Source organism: Jaculus jaculus, chromosome 16, assembly GCF_020740685.1.
Source record: "Jaculus jaculus isolate mJacJac1 chromosome 16, mJacJac1.mat.Y.cur, whole genome shotgun sequence".
In the NCBI taxonomy this organism is placed as follows: Eukaryota; Metazoa; Chordata; class Mammalia; order Rodentia; family Dipodidae; genus Jaculus; species Jaculus jaculus.
This window is the reverse complement of record NC_059117.1, coordinates 71,482,372-71,497,616: the sequence shown is the minus strand read 5'-3', so window position 1 is coordinate 71,497,616 and position 15,245 is coordinate 71,482,372. Positions and strand designations below refer to the sequence as shown.

Sequence of the window (15,245 nt, the reverse complement as noted above, 5' to 3'; positions counted from 1 at the left end):
TGCTTCTAGAGTTCGTTTGCAATGGCTAGAGGCCTGGCACATCCATTCTCCCTCTCTCTTCCTCCCTCTCCCTCTCTCTCTCTCTCTCTCTCATAAATAAATATTTTTAAAAATCAAAAAGAAATAAATGAGGGGATGGTATTCTTTAAGAAGGCTCTTCTGGGGCTGGAGGGATGGCTTAGCAGGTACCGTGTTTGCCTGCAAAGTCAAAGGACCCAGGTTCGATTCCCAGGACCCACATTAGCCAGATGCACAAGGGGGCACATGCATCTGGAGTTCATTTGCAGTGGCTGGAGGCCCTGGCATGCCCATTCATGCATGCTCTCTCTCTCTGTCTCTCCCCTCTTTCTCTGTCAAATATATTTTATTTTTATTTATTTTTTTTAAAAAAGAAGGCTCTTCTGGTGGTAGAGAATTCAAGCTAATTACATACACATGCTATGTTCCTATACAGTTCATGTTCTGTCATTTTAACATATAAGAAATTCCTTCAAACTCCCCAATATTTTCACCTCAGGGCAGTGACATTCCTTTCTAATGGAGATATGGTCAAACAATGTATTTTCTTAATGAAGAGGAAAAAATATATAGCCTTCAAGTGATCATGAAAAGTACAAAAGCAATTATTGCCAAGTAACAATGTTTTACTGAGGGGCCAAAACACATAAAACAGAGAAAACCACCTATCAAGTTACATAAAAAATAAAACCCAGCCGGGCGTGGTGGTACACGCCTTTAATCCCAGCACTCAGGAGGCAGAGGTAGGAGGATTGCCATGAGTTCAAGGCCACCCTGAGATGACAGAGTTAATTCCAGGTCAGCCTGGACCAGAGTGAGACCCTACCTTGAAAAAAAAAAAAAAAAAAACCACTCATACAATTCAGCTGTACCCAGCCTGGCTTCACAGCTTGCTGTCTGAGTGAAATTAGCCAGGTCTGGGGCTGAGCAAATATGACCCATAATGGCAGTTTACTCATAGGTCTCTCAAGGCCCAATTAACCTTATTGCAGAGTGTTGGTTCTTTTAATTAGACTAATTTTTAATTGGAGATTTTCCTATCCTTTTTCATTTTTCAAATAATCAAAACAGAGTGGTTAGAATTTTATTTAACATAATAAATAACCAACATAATGCATTGAAAGTGATCCATGAGCTGAGGAGTGTTAAACTTCATTCTAAAAAGTGTTCATGTGGAATGATCTAATGTATACATAAGGAAGATTCACAACATTAAAGTTGTAATAAATGTCAGTAACAGCACCTCTACTACTGTGATCCTTACCAAGGGAAGGCAGATCTTCTGATATTAAAAAAAAAAAAAAGCATGTGGCCCTGTCTTATTTCTCAGCCACCTAAACCTGGAGCGCAATTGCCCTACATATCATAGGACTTAACTATGCTTTGTTAATACAGGAATAAGTGAACACCTACAATTTCCCTCCCAAAGGACACAAAGCCCCCCCCCCACAATTCCTCACCTGTTAATTAAAGCAATTCTACTAGCTGAGAGCACAGTGCCTTCCAGCCATAACAACTGATGCACCAAGTATTTTAAGGACAGTATAATGAGACTCAGCTTGGAAATCAGGTACCTCATGGACAGATCTTCACACTAATTTCAGCCATGACAAAATGGCAGAGCAAAACAGAGACCATCACAGATAATACTGGCCACCTAAATCCATTAGTGGGATAAATGGTTCTTAAAAGCTTAATCTAAACCTTTATTAAATTTTTAACATTAAAATTATCTTTTGTTAGACAACAGTGCCCTCTTGTGGGCAAAGAACAAAGTTTATTGACAGCTAATGTTAATGTTTTTATTAAAGCAAATGTATAACATAATTTTTAGTAAATCTATGTTTATAAACAAGATAAACAATTCTTAAGTGAATACATGATGCAACTTAAATAACACTATGAAGTAGTGTCACAAAAAAAAAAAACTAAATTTGCCAGGCGCGGTGGCGCACGCCTTTAATCCCAGCACTCGGGAGGCAGAGGTAGGAGGATCGCTGTGAGTTCAAGGCCACCCTGAGACGACAGAGCGAATTCCAGGTCAGCCTGGACAAGTGTGAGACCCTACCTTGAAAAACCAAAAAAAAAAAAACTAAATTAAGGACTCTAGGGATGGCTTAGTGGTTAAGGCATTGGCCTTCAAAGCCAAAGGACCCAGGTTCAATTCCCCAGGACCCACATTAGCCAGATGCACAAGGGGACGCATGCCTCTGGAGTTCATTTGCAGTGGCTGGAGGCCCTGGCGCGCCCGTTCTCTCTCTCTCTCTCCCCTCCCTCTTTCTCTGTCAAATAAACAAGTAAAAAGAAGAAAGGGAAAAAAAGACTTGTAAAATAAAAAAAACTAAATTAAAATATAGCAACAGGTTCTAAATGAAGTGATATTTTTTTTCTATGGAACCCTACCTATAACAAATACAAGCATAACAGGATTCACTATTTGTGATTTCTCACTTGATTCTTCTAAAACACCAGCCACAATCTCAAAACTGCTAAACTATTAAAACATGTTCAAGACACCCAGTGAGTACTGGAAGCATATGCAATTCAATCACTACACAGGGACATACCAGAAGTTTAAGAATCAGACAAATTCTTATCTATTCTGAAGTGATGGTGTAACTGAAGATGATGCACATTCATGCAGCAGCCCAGGGAACAGGGTATCTTCTCAGATCATAAAAATGAAGACTTAAGTCATAGAAAGATCAGCCAGGAGAGAATGAAGGCAAAGAGACAGGAAGAGAGGCATTTTGGAAAGGTTAGGGTCTGTTTATTGGTTGATTTCTTTGACCCTCCAAAGAGGGTCATCTCTTTATGGGAGCATTCATTTTGGTTTAACTTGACTTGGTGGAGGCAGGGAACAGGAAAGCAAAGCAAGTTAAGCTGTACTGGAAGTCACGCAGAAGAGCTCGGTCTTCCATCTCCATGGTTAATGGCCATTTCTGCACTGTTCCCTTCACATTTTTGGCCAGTTCTTATTGTGTCTCCTGTTCACTCAGCAGAGACAAAGTCCTGGTGTCCTGAAACTCACATTCAGCACAAAGGGACAAACTACCTGGTCAATGGGCTGAATATGGTAAGTGCATGCTGAGAGAGTCACAGAGGAAAAAAGTAAAGTGTGGTGGAGTCTGTCTGGGAGTAGAGGGAAAGAGGCTACTGGGACTTGACGCTTGAGGATCTGAAAAGTATCTTAGTTAACTATATGTAATCACTAGAGGAAGAAAAAGCAACAGTACTGTTTCCAGGAACAGAGAGGTGGCCAGGGTTGCTGGAGGGGAGTGAGCAAAACATCAAGGAAGGAGAAGATGTCAAAATGTCTGGTAGTGGGCTGGAGAGATGGCTTAGCGGTTAAGCGCTTGCCTGTGAAGCCTAAGGACCCCGGTTCGAGGCTCGGTTCCCCAGGTCCCACGTTAGCCAGATGCACAAGGGGGCACACGCATCTGGAGTTCATTTGCAGTGGCTGGAAGCCCTGGCGTGCCCATTCTCTCTCTCTCCCTCTATCTGTCTTTCTCTCTGTCTGTCACTCTCAAATAAATAAATAAATGAACAAAAAATATTTTTAAAAAATGTCTGGTAGCAGGTCACATATGAGCCTTAGACCATCACAGGGATGGAATTTGATTGCAAATGTGGCATGGACTCTTCGGCAGGAGAGAAACAGGAAGTTACTTGTGTTTGCACAAGAACCTTCTGGCTTCTGGATAGAGTAAGGACTATGACATGAGGAGCAGAAGGGCAGAACTGGGAGACGGCTGAAGAAGTCCAAAGCAAACAGCAGGATAGTGACAGCAGGGCCACAGAAAAACTGAGGTTCCAAAGTCAGAACTGTCTTGGGTAAGTGAAGAAGTGAGTGAGTGTGTGGATGAGTTGTGAGAGAATGCATAGGTTCACATGTGAGCGAGTAAGTGCATAATGTGTATGCATGAGTGAATGAGCACATGCCTGAATGGGTGCATATGTGCTTGAGTAACTGGAGAAGCAAGTCACTATGGATTTGGCACTCTCCCATCCGTCACTTCACTAATTCTGTAGGAAACCTACCTACCACACAAGTAAGTCCACAGACCTCAAGAGAAGAAAAATTAGCAAAATACTTTATTGACGACTTGATTGACAAACACTAACATGCACACCTTCTTGCTGTGACAAAATGCCTCATGAGAACCAGTTTAGGAAAAGAAGAGGGTTTAATTTGGCTTACTTGAAGGGTCGAGTCCATGATGGGAGGGAGGCATAGCAGGCCTAAGCCAGAAGGTGGTCACATTATTTCACCAGGCAACAGAAGTACAGAGAGAGAGAGAGAGAGAGAGACCAAGATATGGATCCTGGCTATAACACTTCAAGTCTCACCCCTACTGAAATACTTCCTTCAACAAGTGTCCTCCTCCTAAACATTCTTCAACCATCTTCAGCAGTACCACCAGCCAGGACATATTACATTCAAGCCACCACAACTAAGGTCCTAATAGACCAAGGAGATGGATTTAGCCAGCTGTCTGTGAAGATGGTACCACTAAGGCCAGGCTTCTATGCCAAGGTCCTTTCATATGCCCTGCTAAACATCTCAGACCCTCCAAATGGGGGCAAAGTAATAAAATGGGCACCAGGAAACTAGCTTTTGTTTCATGGGCATTTCGCATCATGTTCTTTCTTCACTTTGGCTACCAGAAAGATCAGGTCCAAACTGATAGTCCATTTTAGGTAAGTTACTAGGACCTTATACCATTCATCTTCTATCTTATGCTTATTTGTCCTTTTTTCTCCTTATCTTTCATTTCATTGAGTACTTTTGAAAGCTTTCTCAAATATGTTCTAATGGAAGTAGATATAAATACAACAAGATATCATATGTACTCATAGGTTCAAAATTCAGTTTATCATAATTCTCCCCACTGTCTCTCTCCTTTTGTGTGCCCATCCTACTTGTTGACTATAACTAAAAATTTCCACCTTGACATGGTTACCTCAGAGTCAAGCATTGTTTCCAAATAATAAAAAGAAAAATGCTTTCAAGACTATACAACACAGGAAGTACATGCAACGTTTCACATCAGTAACTAATAGCCTGAAAAACAGAGACTATGACAGATAGGAGAGGCAACAGTAAGGTTTGGTTGAAGGTTAATAAGGACAGGAAGCAGAAAACCACATATTGTTGTGTTGGGAACTAGAGGACACAGTGAACAGGAGACAAGACAGGAAGGTCCCAAGGACACACACGTTCGACACCATCAACAGAGATCAGTCTTGGTGAGCAGTAATCAATAACCAATCACATTCCATGAAATTAAGATCTACATGTTATATATGACACAGAGAAACATTTACTGGCCCTTGATAATACTGAAAAGTCCTAACATATTTTTACATCTTGTTTAAGTTCAGAGAAGAGAACTAAAGCATCCGCTGTCATTATAATAGTGAAGCAGTTGTATACTCCAGTCTGTACTTCTCCTGTCATTCAGTCCGCAGAACAACCCTAGAAGGCAAAGGTGGCAGAGTATTTGTTGGTTTTCTTTAAATACTTATTTAACACGGGAGAAAATAAGTAATTCACTTACTCAGGCCAAGACTACACACATAGTGAGTTCCAGGTCAGCCTGAGCTAGAGTGAGACCCTACCTCAGAAAACTAAAAAAAAAAAAAAAAAAAAAAATGTGAACAATATCCTTTCTCTAGACATTAGTTTATAGTCTTAAGGTAATAAATGCAATGTGACAAAATCACATGTGAAAACTAAGATTATCATAATCTGCTATGTGATATAAAATAACTACATAAGATACAAAGTCATTTTTATGATTTATGATATCTTTAAAATTTAATTAAAATAGAAGACTTACCTAAAAACACATTTGGTCATTAGACAAGAAGGAAGAAAAGCAATGAAATGTGAACATTACATGCTATAGTGTTCCTGCCACGGGATTTTTGTACAGGTCAGTCCTTCTTATCAAAGCCACATACATTATTCTGTCCTTTTCCACCTAGTCAATTCCCACTCATCCTTCAGAATTTCATTTTTATGTTCTTGCAGGTTTTCTCCCAAAAGACTTAAAGCTTACAAAGGCAAAGATCAAATATCTCACTTCTGGCCCTAATAAAGGTACCACCCTGTCTAATAGAGGTACTGAACATTCAAAAAATATTTGTTGGGCTGGAGAGATGGCTTAGCGGTTAAGCACTTGCCTGTGAAGCCTAAGGACCCCGGTTCGAGGCTCGGTTCCCCAGGTCCCACGTTAGCCAGATGCACAAGGGGGTGCACGCGTCTGGAGTTCGTTTGCAGAGGCTGGAAGCCCTGGCGCGCCCATTCTCTCTCTCTCCCTCTATCTATCTTTCTCTCTGTGTCTATCGCTCTCAAATAAATAAATAATAAAAAAAAAATTTGTTGACACAAAGAATGAATGAGTTTGAAAAGAAAAAAAAAAAAACCTTAGTCTGGTCTAGTATCCTTTTCCTAACAAATCTGATTTATTATAGTTTCTACCTTACAACAAAATTTCTAAGCAAAGACACCTTCTTCCATGTTAACCCAGTTCACAACTACAGTGAGTTTCCTCCGTGAACTTTGACTTCAGCAGGTGCATAGCAGAAGATTTGCTAGTGTGTTCAGCCACCCATGTGTTACTCAACACAGTCCACATGTTTCCTCTTACTGGAACTTAGAATTGAATTAAGCTGTGGAGAGGGAGAAGGCATAAATTTGGGGAGAATGGGGTGGCCATCTCTCCTTTACCACATGCAGGGCAACAAAGAAGCCAACTTCACAGAGACAAGATTGACTCAGATACCGAAAAAGTAAAGATGAGATGGAAAAACACAACCCATGTCTCTGAAGGTCATTCTATTTTCAGTTCCAACACTTCCCTTACCCTACCTGTGCATGCCTTCTATTAAATTCCACAAGAATTTCACTAGCTTTTTAAAAACCTATAGGGAGAGGTGGGCGTGGTGGCTCACACCTTTAATCCCAGCACTCAGGAGGCAGGAGTAGGATTGTCGTTGAGTTCGAGGCCACCCTAAGACTATATAGCGAATCCCCGGTCAGCCTAGGCTAGAGTAAGACCCTACCTCAGAAAACCAAAAAAACAACAACAACAAAAAAAAAAAAAAACTGTAGAGCCTGTAAAGGTAGCCCAGTGGGTTTCCATAAAACCATAAGGACCTGAGTTTATGCCCAGTATGAATATAACAAAAAGTCAGGCCCAGCAGTGTGTACCTGCAATTTAGCTTAGCTCTGAAGAGGCAGCCATAGGAGGATCCCTGAGGCTTGCTATCTGGCTGGTCTACCTGAATCTCTGAGCTGCAAGTTCAGAGGAAAATACTGTCTCAAAAAAGCAAGGCAGAGAGCCACTGGGGAAGACACCCAGTGCTGACCACTGGCCTCCACATATATGTGCACGTATGTATGCACACACATATGCATCAAATTACATGCGAACAAACATTCACAGACACAAAAAGTCACTTTTTCTTGCCTCCCTAGAGTGAGTTTTGTAATCACATGTAAATAGAAGTATCCCATTTCAGGGCTGGAGAGATGGCTTAGTGGTTAAGCGCTTGCCTGTGAAGCCTAAGGACCCGGTTCGAGGCTCGACTCCCCAGGACTCACATTAGCCAGATGCACAAGGGGGTGCATGCGTCTGGAATTCATTTACAGTGGCTGGAGGCCCTGGCGTGCCCATTCTCTATCTATCTCTATCTGCTTCTTTCTCCCTCTGACTATCCGTCACTCTCAAATAAATAAATAATTGTTAAAATGTTTTTAAGTGTCCCATTTCATAAAAGGGAAACTGAGTCCCACACATTGATACTGAACCCACACATGTAACACCAGAGCAGTTCCATCTATGCCACCAATGGGAAGCGATTAGCTTTGCATAGACCTTTAAATTTAAGTGGACTCCAAGTGTAACTTAGAATCAAGTTTATCAGATACACTAGGCACAGGTCACATGCTCAAAAGCAGTGGATGGGGAACATTGTTGCACAGAGCAGCACAGTCACAGAGTATCTCTACAGCCCCAGGAAGCTTTGGGGTACTTGCTTCAGATTTGTAAAACAGTCCTGACACTTCTGGAGCCCAAAGAATGCCTGGCTGGGCTCCTAGAGCTTCCTCCTCATTACCACATTTCATCCTCCACCCACCCACCCCCCACCACCCCCCACCCCCCGCCGGCACACACACTGTGAGACAGGTGAGATCATGGTCTGCATTTCACAAAGAAGGAAATTTAGACACAAGACAGTAATGTGACTTGCCCAAGATCAGCTACCAAGTGAAGGATCTGGGGTATGAACCCATGCTCCTAAATCTTCCTTCTTAGGCACTGGGCAGCCCTACCTTTCCACTATGCAAAAGTGGAAGTCTGTGACTGACATGTTCAAGCCTCCCTCCCTCTTTAACTCTAACCACAATTGCTTTCTCGTTAATATCTAGATCATCTAGTTTTCTGAATGAACATTTTTAGGTATCATCTTGTCTTCTGGCTTTCTGCCTTTGCTCTTCTCTGCGTGTGCGTGTGTATGTAGATCTCTGTAGAGGAGCACAAGAACCAACTAAAACCTTAGTGGTCAGTGAAGCACTGAATGTCATCCTACCACATTGTCCACAGTGGCAGTCATCAGCAAACAGATACTACTTTGGAAAACCTGATCAACCAAGTTAGTAACATCACTTTCCAAAGTATTTTCAATCTAACTAGTGATTTCAGACATCATTGCTTCTCCAAATCAATGGCCATTTCTATAATAGCTGAAAGAAAAGAGGGAAAAAAGAAAGAAAGGAAAAAACCCAAGGGCGGGAGTCCTGAGAGAAAAGGTCCCAAAGCTTTCACTCAGTCCCCATTTCCCAAACCCCTCCAGGGAGCCAGATGGTGGACCTAGGGTCACCTACCCTCCAGCAAACAGAGGCTCAAGCATTGGCTCTGAAACAGCTGCCAGAGGCTACAGATGTGGCTCAAGAGTGGAGTGTCATGGCCTTGGGCTCCATTCCCAGCACCGAAAAAGCAAAATAAATAAATAAAATAAAAGCAATTGCCAATCCAAGAATAACCTAAATCTGAGGTCTTTGGGTAGGATTTGAAGGTCCATGAAATAGAATAAGAAAAAAAATAGGGTGCTCACTTCAGCAGTACATATACTAAAACAGGAATGATACAGAGAAGATTAGCATGGCCCCTGCACAAGGTTGACATGCAAATTCATGAAACATTCCATATTTTTGACACAGAGGCTCCTAAGACCTCATTACTGAAGCAGACCTAAAATGAACCCAACATGGCTCAGGGAAATTTGCGGAAGAGGGGGCGGAAAGAATGTCAGAGCCACATGTTGGGTCATGATACACAAAGATATTACCTCATACCCATAACTTATGGCTAACCCCACAATGCACAACCCATATTCCCCAACGAGGAGGGTCCCTGTGGAGGGGGGAGGACTGGGAGGAGGCTAACGATGGTACCAACTTAACTGTATACACTGAAAACAAAAGTAATAAAAATAATAATAATAAAAATAGGGAGATGAGCAACAATCCCCATGGGCATTGAGCAGTTCCTATAGTCCTTAACAAACAGAAATCATAGGTATTTTCAATGTCATTATAGCTTATTATAAATATCTTAACATCTGTGTCTTTTAAGAGCCCTATGCTCACAGTGATGAGTCTGTAAATAGACTGTGTTCTTTAATGTATGAATACCAAAGCACACATATTCTACACACAAAATGTTTCAATACTTTTTTCACTACATTTCTATACAGCTGGCTTCCTCTCTAATTCAATGAATTTTATTTAAAAGATAATTCTGCAAGACAGACAGAGTGGTGAGTTTGAGGCCAGTCTTAGCTACACAGTGTGTTCCTGGCCAGCCTAAGCTTCAGTGTAACATCTTGTCTCAAAATCAAAGAAACAGCCAGATGTGGTGATGCATGCCTTTAATTCCAGCACTCAGGAGGCAGAAGTAGGAGGGTTGCCATGAGTTGAAGGTCACCCTGAAACTACGTAATGAATTTCTGGTCAGCTTGAGCTAGAGTGAAACCCTACCTTAAAGAAAAATAAGAAAAAAAAAAAACAAATATAAAATACTAATAATAAATCTGAAAGAATTCCTATGCTTTGCCAAATCTCCAGAGACCCACAGTAAATTAAGCACAGAACAGGTTAAAGAGTCTCCATCCTAGGAATTGAAAGCCTTTGATGTGCAATCTCCACGCTGCCCTTTCCCTCTTGCCCCCCATTCACATAACCTAAACCCATCCATTCTGCCAGAAGTTTCAAAGTCAACTGACAGATGATGCAATGACTTCTAGGTAAAGCATAAACTAGTCACAAAAGCATTAGGAAACTGTTGTAGAATGGTTTTTAGAAGGTTTAAACACACAATATATCCTGTACATAAAAGTTCCATCATTTTTTAAAATATCTCTTACAGCCACTATACTATAATGTATTCCAACTTGCAAGTGCAGAAATGAAGAAATGGTCTCATTATCCCCAGAGAGGTCCTTCAGAAAGTCTATTTCAAAGCAAGCACTTTGGAAAGAAAGCGTACAATCAGAGAGGCAGTGCTATACATACGTATGGTCCTAGGAAAGCAATCGTGAGCTTGACTCCATGGCTGTCCTCAAGGAGGAAACCTGGAGCATCTGAGGCCAGTAGGCTGCTGAGTGAACAGCTATGAGAAAGGGAAGGTGAAGTTTCTAAGATCTACAGGATGACAACAGCCAGAAATTCAAGAACAAAAAACTCCATGTTGTCCTGAAATAGGGAAAGTAAGGAAGTAAGTCAATGTTAGCAAAGAAGGTCAGAAAAAGCCTGCAAGTGTCTGCAGTCTAAGATGAAGGGCAAGCAACAATAAAGTAACGTTGTTAGCATGACTGGGGACGTGGTATGTCCCTCGCCCCACGTGGAGCCTGAGGGAAGGATGTGAGAGACAAATGCTTGGTTAAGGTTGCTGGTGTGAGCAAGGCAGCTAGATTTCTACTAAGGCTTCCAAGGAGGAGAAAGAGACACAGACAATGACTCCCAGGATGGCCCGCTGTTGCAGTCCGGTTCACAGTGCCGGTAGAAATCACCCAACTAAGAGCAGCTTCTGGAAAAAAAGAGGTTTAATTTGGCTTACAGGCTTGAGAGGAAGCTCCACGATGGCAGGGAAAATGATGACATGAGCAGAGGGTGGACATCACCCCCTGGCCAACAGAAGGCGGACCATGGCAACAAGAGAGTGTACCAAACACTGGCATGGGGAAACTGGCTATAACACCAATAAGCCCGCCCCCAACATATACACTCCCTCCAGGAGGCATTAATTCCCAAATATCCATCAGCTGGGAACCTAGCATTCAGAACACCTAAGTTTATGGGGGACACCTGACTCAAACCACCACACCCACCAGTGGGGTTTTATTCACTAGCTCCTCCCCACCAAAAGCTGAAAGTTTCCCTCAGGAGCTTTCACTTCCAGATTGTAGGAAGTTGTCTTTCAACTCTCCTTCTTCCTGGGTTAGCACACCACTATATAAGAGAAGGCCCTGTGAGGAAGGTGAGAAGATGCTTGGTGAATGTAAGAGACACAGCAGAACTATAGGAGACAAATCATCTTGCTCAGAACTGGCCATTGTAGCTTGTTAAAATCAGCGGGACTAAAGAGCTGTGGAATGAGGTACCAGCTGTGTATACTACACACAGACAAATGTAGAATGTAAGCTTCTTCCTTCAGAGTGACTTTCCCTGCATTGAATTTTAAGTCATTCACTCACCAAATATTTCTATGTGTTAGGCACTGGGACACTATAGTACGTAGACCAGGAGAGTGTTCATAGATCCCATAGCTATGAAAAATTTGTATTTCAGGTATTGATTTAAAAATAGGAACTAGGGCTGGAAAGATGGCTTAGCGGTTAAGTGCTTCCCTGTGAAGCCTAAGGACCATGGTTCGAGGCTTGATTCCCCAGGACCCACATTAGTCAGATGCACAAGGGGGCACACACATCTGGAGTTCCTTTGCTGTAGCTGGAGGGCCTGGCAAGCCCAACTGACTCTCTCTCTCCCTTCCTCTCTAGGGCTGGAGAGATGCTTAGGACACAGGCTCAATTCCCCAGTACCCATGTAAGCCAGATGCACAAGGTGGCACACGTGTCTAGAATTCAGTTGCAGTAGCTAGAGGCCCTGGCATGCCCATTTTCTTCCTTCCTTCCCCCTCCCCCAACTCTCCCTTCTTAAATAAATAAATAAATGGAACTTTTAAAAAAAAAAAAAGCAGGAATTAAGAGAATGAGTGATGAAGAAAGTTAGTGGGCAGAGAAGATAAGTTGACAATGGAAGTTAGATACTGAGTCAGAGCGTGTAATATGAGAATGCCCCGGAGCATATGGAAGAACAGCACTAACGTTGAGAAAAGGCCCCGAGGCACAAAGATTGTGAACCAGGGTAATCTTCTCTGAGGTGGGGCTGAAAAGACAACTGCTATGACCAGGGGCTCTGATTGCTCAGGAGGAGAAGCTCGGCAGTGATTCCTTTTCAGATGGTGATAAATTCTATACCAAATATAGCATCTACGCTTCCAATAGGCTTCCAAGCAAACTAATGTTCTCTCTATCTCTTGAATGTGCATCCTCATGCCAAGTTATAATTCCAGCTTCACTGGTCTAAGCCAGTGAAAACCCCCAAATTCCTGCGGACCCAGAACACTTCAGAACAAACAAGGCAAAGCAGGTAAGGTAGAATCTCAAACCAAGGACGAGAAAGATCATGTGTTAATGTGAGCAAGTAACATCACATAACCTAGGTACACAACACCCAGATATGAAAGCAGGCAGCTGACAGGATGCTCCTCAAAGGGGCAAGTATCCCTCCTCCAAATTGCAACAACTGGCGCTGCCACTCTGCTGCCTTCTCACACTCTGTACCATGATACACTAATTGATAGACTAGAAAAGAAAGTGCTGACGTCATAGTTCCTTCACTGGGCATTTCAACTGAAAGTCTTAGCAATTGAGTGCTCTGTAATTTCAATTATTTGGAGTCTTTTGGCCTTGTGGGATTTGAGATGCAAATAACAGCAGCTATTAGAGAGATTTTATTCAACAACTACCATCAAAACTGTGTTTAAAATGTAATTTGAGTCTTATAGCCTTCTGAGATAGAGACTTCCTTAAAAGGCATTCAAACACACAGAGGTTAACTATTTGGAAAGGACCTAATGGTCTCAAGTTAAACCTGGGAAGGTCTGAAGTCAGAGTCCTTCTATGAATCCCAAGCTGTAGGGTTCTGATAAATCAGTGTTAACCAGAGCTAGCCATGTTCCTTGGTGATGGACCTGAGATGCTTGGAGACTGACTATTGAGAAACCCTTGCATCTTGGACAGAATTCACTGCCAACTAAAATCCCACTTCAGTAGTTCATTATAACCACCATGAAAGAGTTTCACTAAAATGATTGTAGCTAATAGAGGGGGCAGTGGAGATGAGAGAAAGTTTAGAGAAATTGATCCTCCTCTAATTCTCAACATAGCCTACGAAATTAGTGCTCTTTTTCAAAAGAGAAGATATAGGGAAAGATATGTACTCACTGTCACCCTCAATATAATAGCTTTCCATCTAGCTGGCTCTTTTAAAGTCATCTGCTTGGATAATACCTCGGTCCTCAAATGAAAAAGCGCCCAGCTTCAGAAGTGTCAGGAAGGCAAAAGACTGAAATGAGATAATCCCGGCAGAAAATGAGGATGACAAAAGGGCTATTTTTGTTATGCTCAGAGCAAGAGACCAACAAGAAGGCATGGGGCTCCTGGCTGGAGAACAGTGTGAAGCTACCGGATGACTGCAAGTAGAATTGTTACAACCGCAATCTGTGTCTGTATTCATCAGGCAAGACATTTTCCATAGAAGGCAGCAAGGACAGCAGCTAGAGGGAACTGAGGTTCAAAACAGAGGCCACAGTAGTCAGAGAGTCTGCCCTCTAAAGAAGGCTGGGGCTCCTGGCCCTGATGAATTAAACCCCAGCCACCTTGAAGCAGAAAGTCTGAAGCAGCCAGAACTTTAGTGGAAACCCTGAGGAATCCAGAATAGGGGATGTCCCAGCAAATAAAAAAGGGAAAAAAATTCAAGTTCTGCCAGTCATTGATTAGTAAGTATCACATCAATTCCAGACAAAGTCCTAGAATGCACTATTAGGGAACACCTCAGGCAGAGCATTATAGAACCAATGGTGTCTTGTACTCAGCATAGATTCACTAAAAATAACTCATCCCAGGCAATTCTCTTCCCCTTTTTCCATACTCGCTGACACTGGTGATCAAAAACCCAGTACAGATACAATTTCTAGAACCCAGCAAGGCATTTTGCTGTTTTTCATAAAGCTCTAAGACAAATGCATAAAGAAATATAGACTACACATGAAATAAATAACCTAAGGAACCCACTGAAAATTCCTCTAGATGATTGACTTGTTCTGACTATGGCAATGTAGAATGCTATCAGTGGCATTACGGCACAGTACTCTCCTGTTCATCTTCTCAGTGGTAACTTGGAAACTGATATCACTATCATTCCACTCAAATGTGTGAATGTCTTGGAGCTAGGATAAAAATCAACCATTCTGAAAAGTCAGAAGTATAATCAGAAAAAAATACAACCAGATAACTATTTTTTGAAAATTATCAAAATAAAATTCTCTATAGGTAAATTAAAAATACTAACCCTTGGGACTGGAGGAATGGCTTGGCAATTACGGTCCTTACCTACAAAGCCTAAGGAACCTAGGGTTCAATTCCCCAGAACCCATATAAGGCAGATGCACAAGGTGGTGCATGTGTCTGGAGTTCATTTATAATGGCTAGAGGCCCTGGCACACATATTCTCTCTTTCTCTCTTTCTAGCTGCCTCTTTCTTTCTCTCTCTCAAATAAATAAAAATAAAAAGGCTTATTCTAAAACAAATGTTTAATATGATGGAGAACGGAATTCTCTCTCCTCTCTCACACACACACAGGAGATGGGATGACCAACTTCATGTCAGAGATAAAGAAATAGACCTATATACAGGGTTTAGCCAACGCGAAACACATACAGCAAGCTAGAAAGAGAAGCTACATTGTATGTTGGGGGGATTCCTAATAGAGAACATGTCTCTGCATTGCAAAATCCTCACCCAATCAACAGATATTTTACTTTTCTATGTGCTGAGCTCCACCAGCTACTACTTGGCTTTTAAATAAACCAAA

General features: G+C 41.9%; 1 non-coding gene across 1 annotated transcript; it reads left to right on the top strand.

Annotated features, from left to right (window-relative positions):
- The first annotated feature begins 9,136 nt into the window (after positions 1-9,136).
- On the top strand, positions 9,137-9,243 carry LOC123455496. Its single transcript, XR_006633957.1, has one exon. It is a non-coding gene; the product is annotated as a U6 spliceosomal RNA (small nuclear RNA).
- Positions 9,244-15,245: the final 6,002 nt, after the last annotated feature.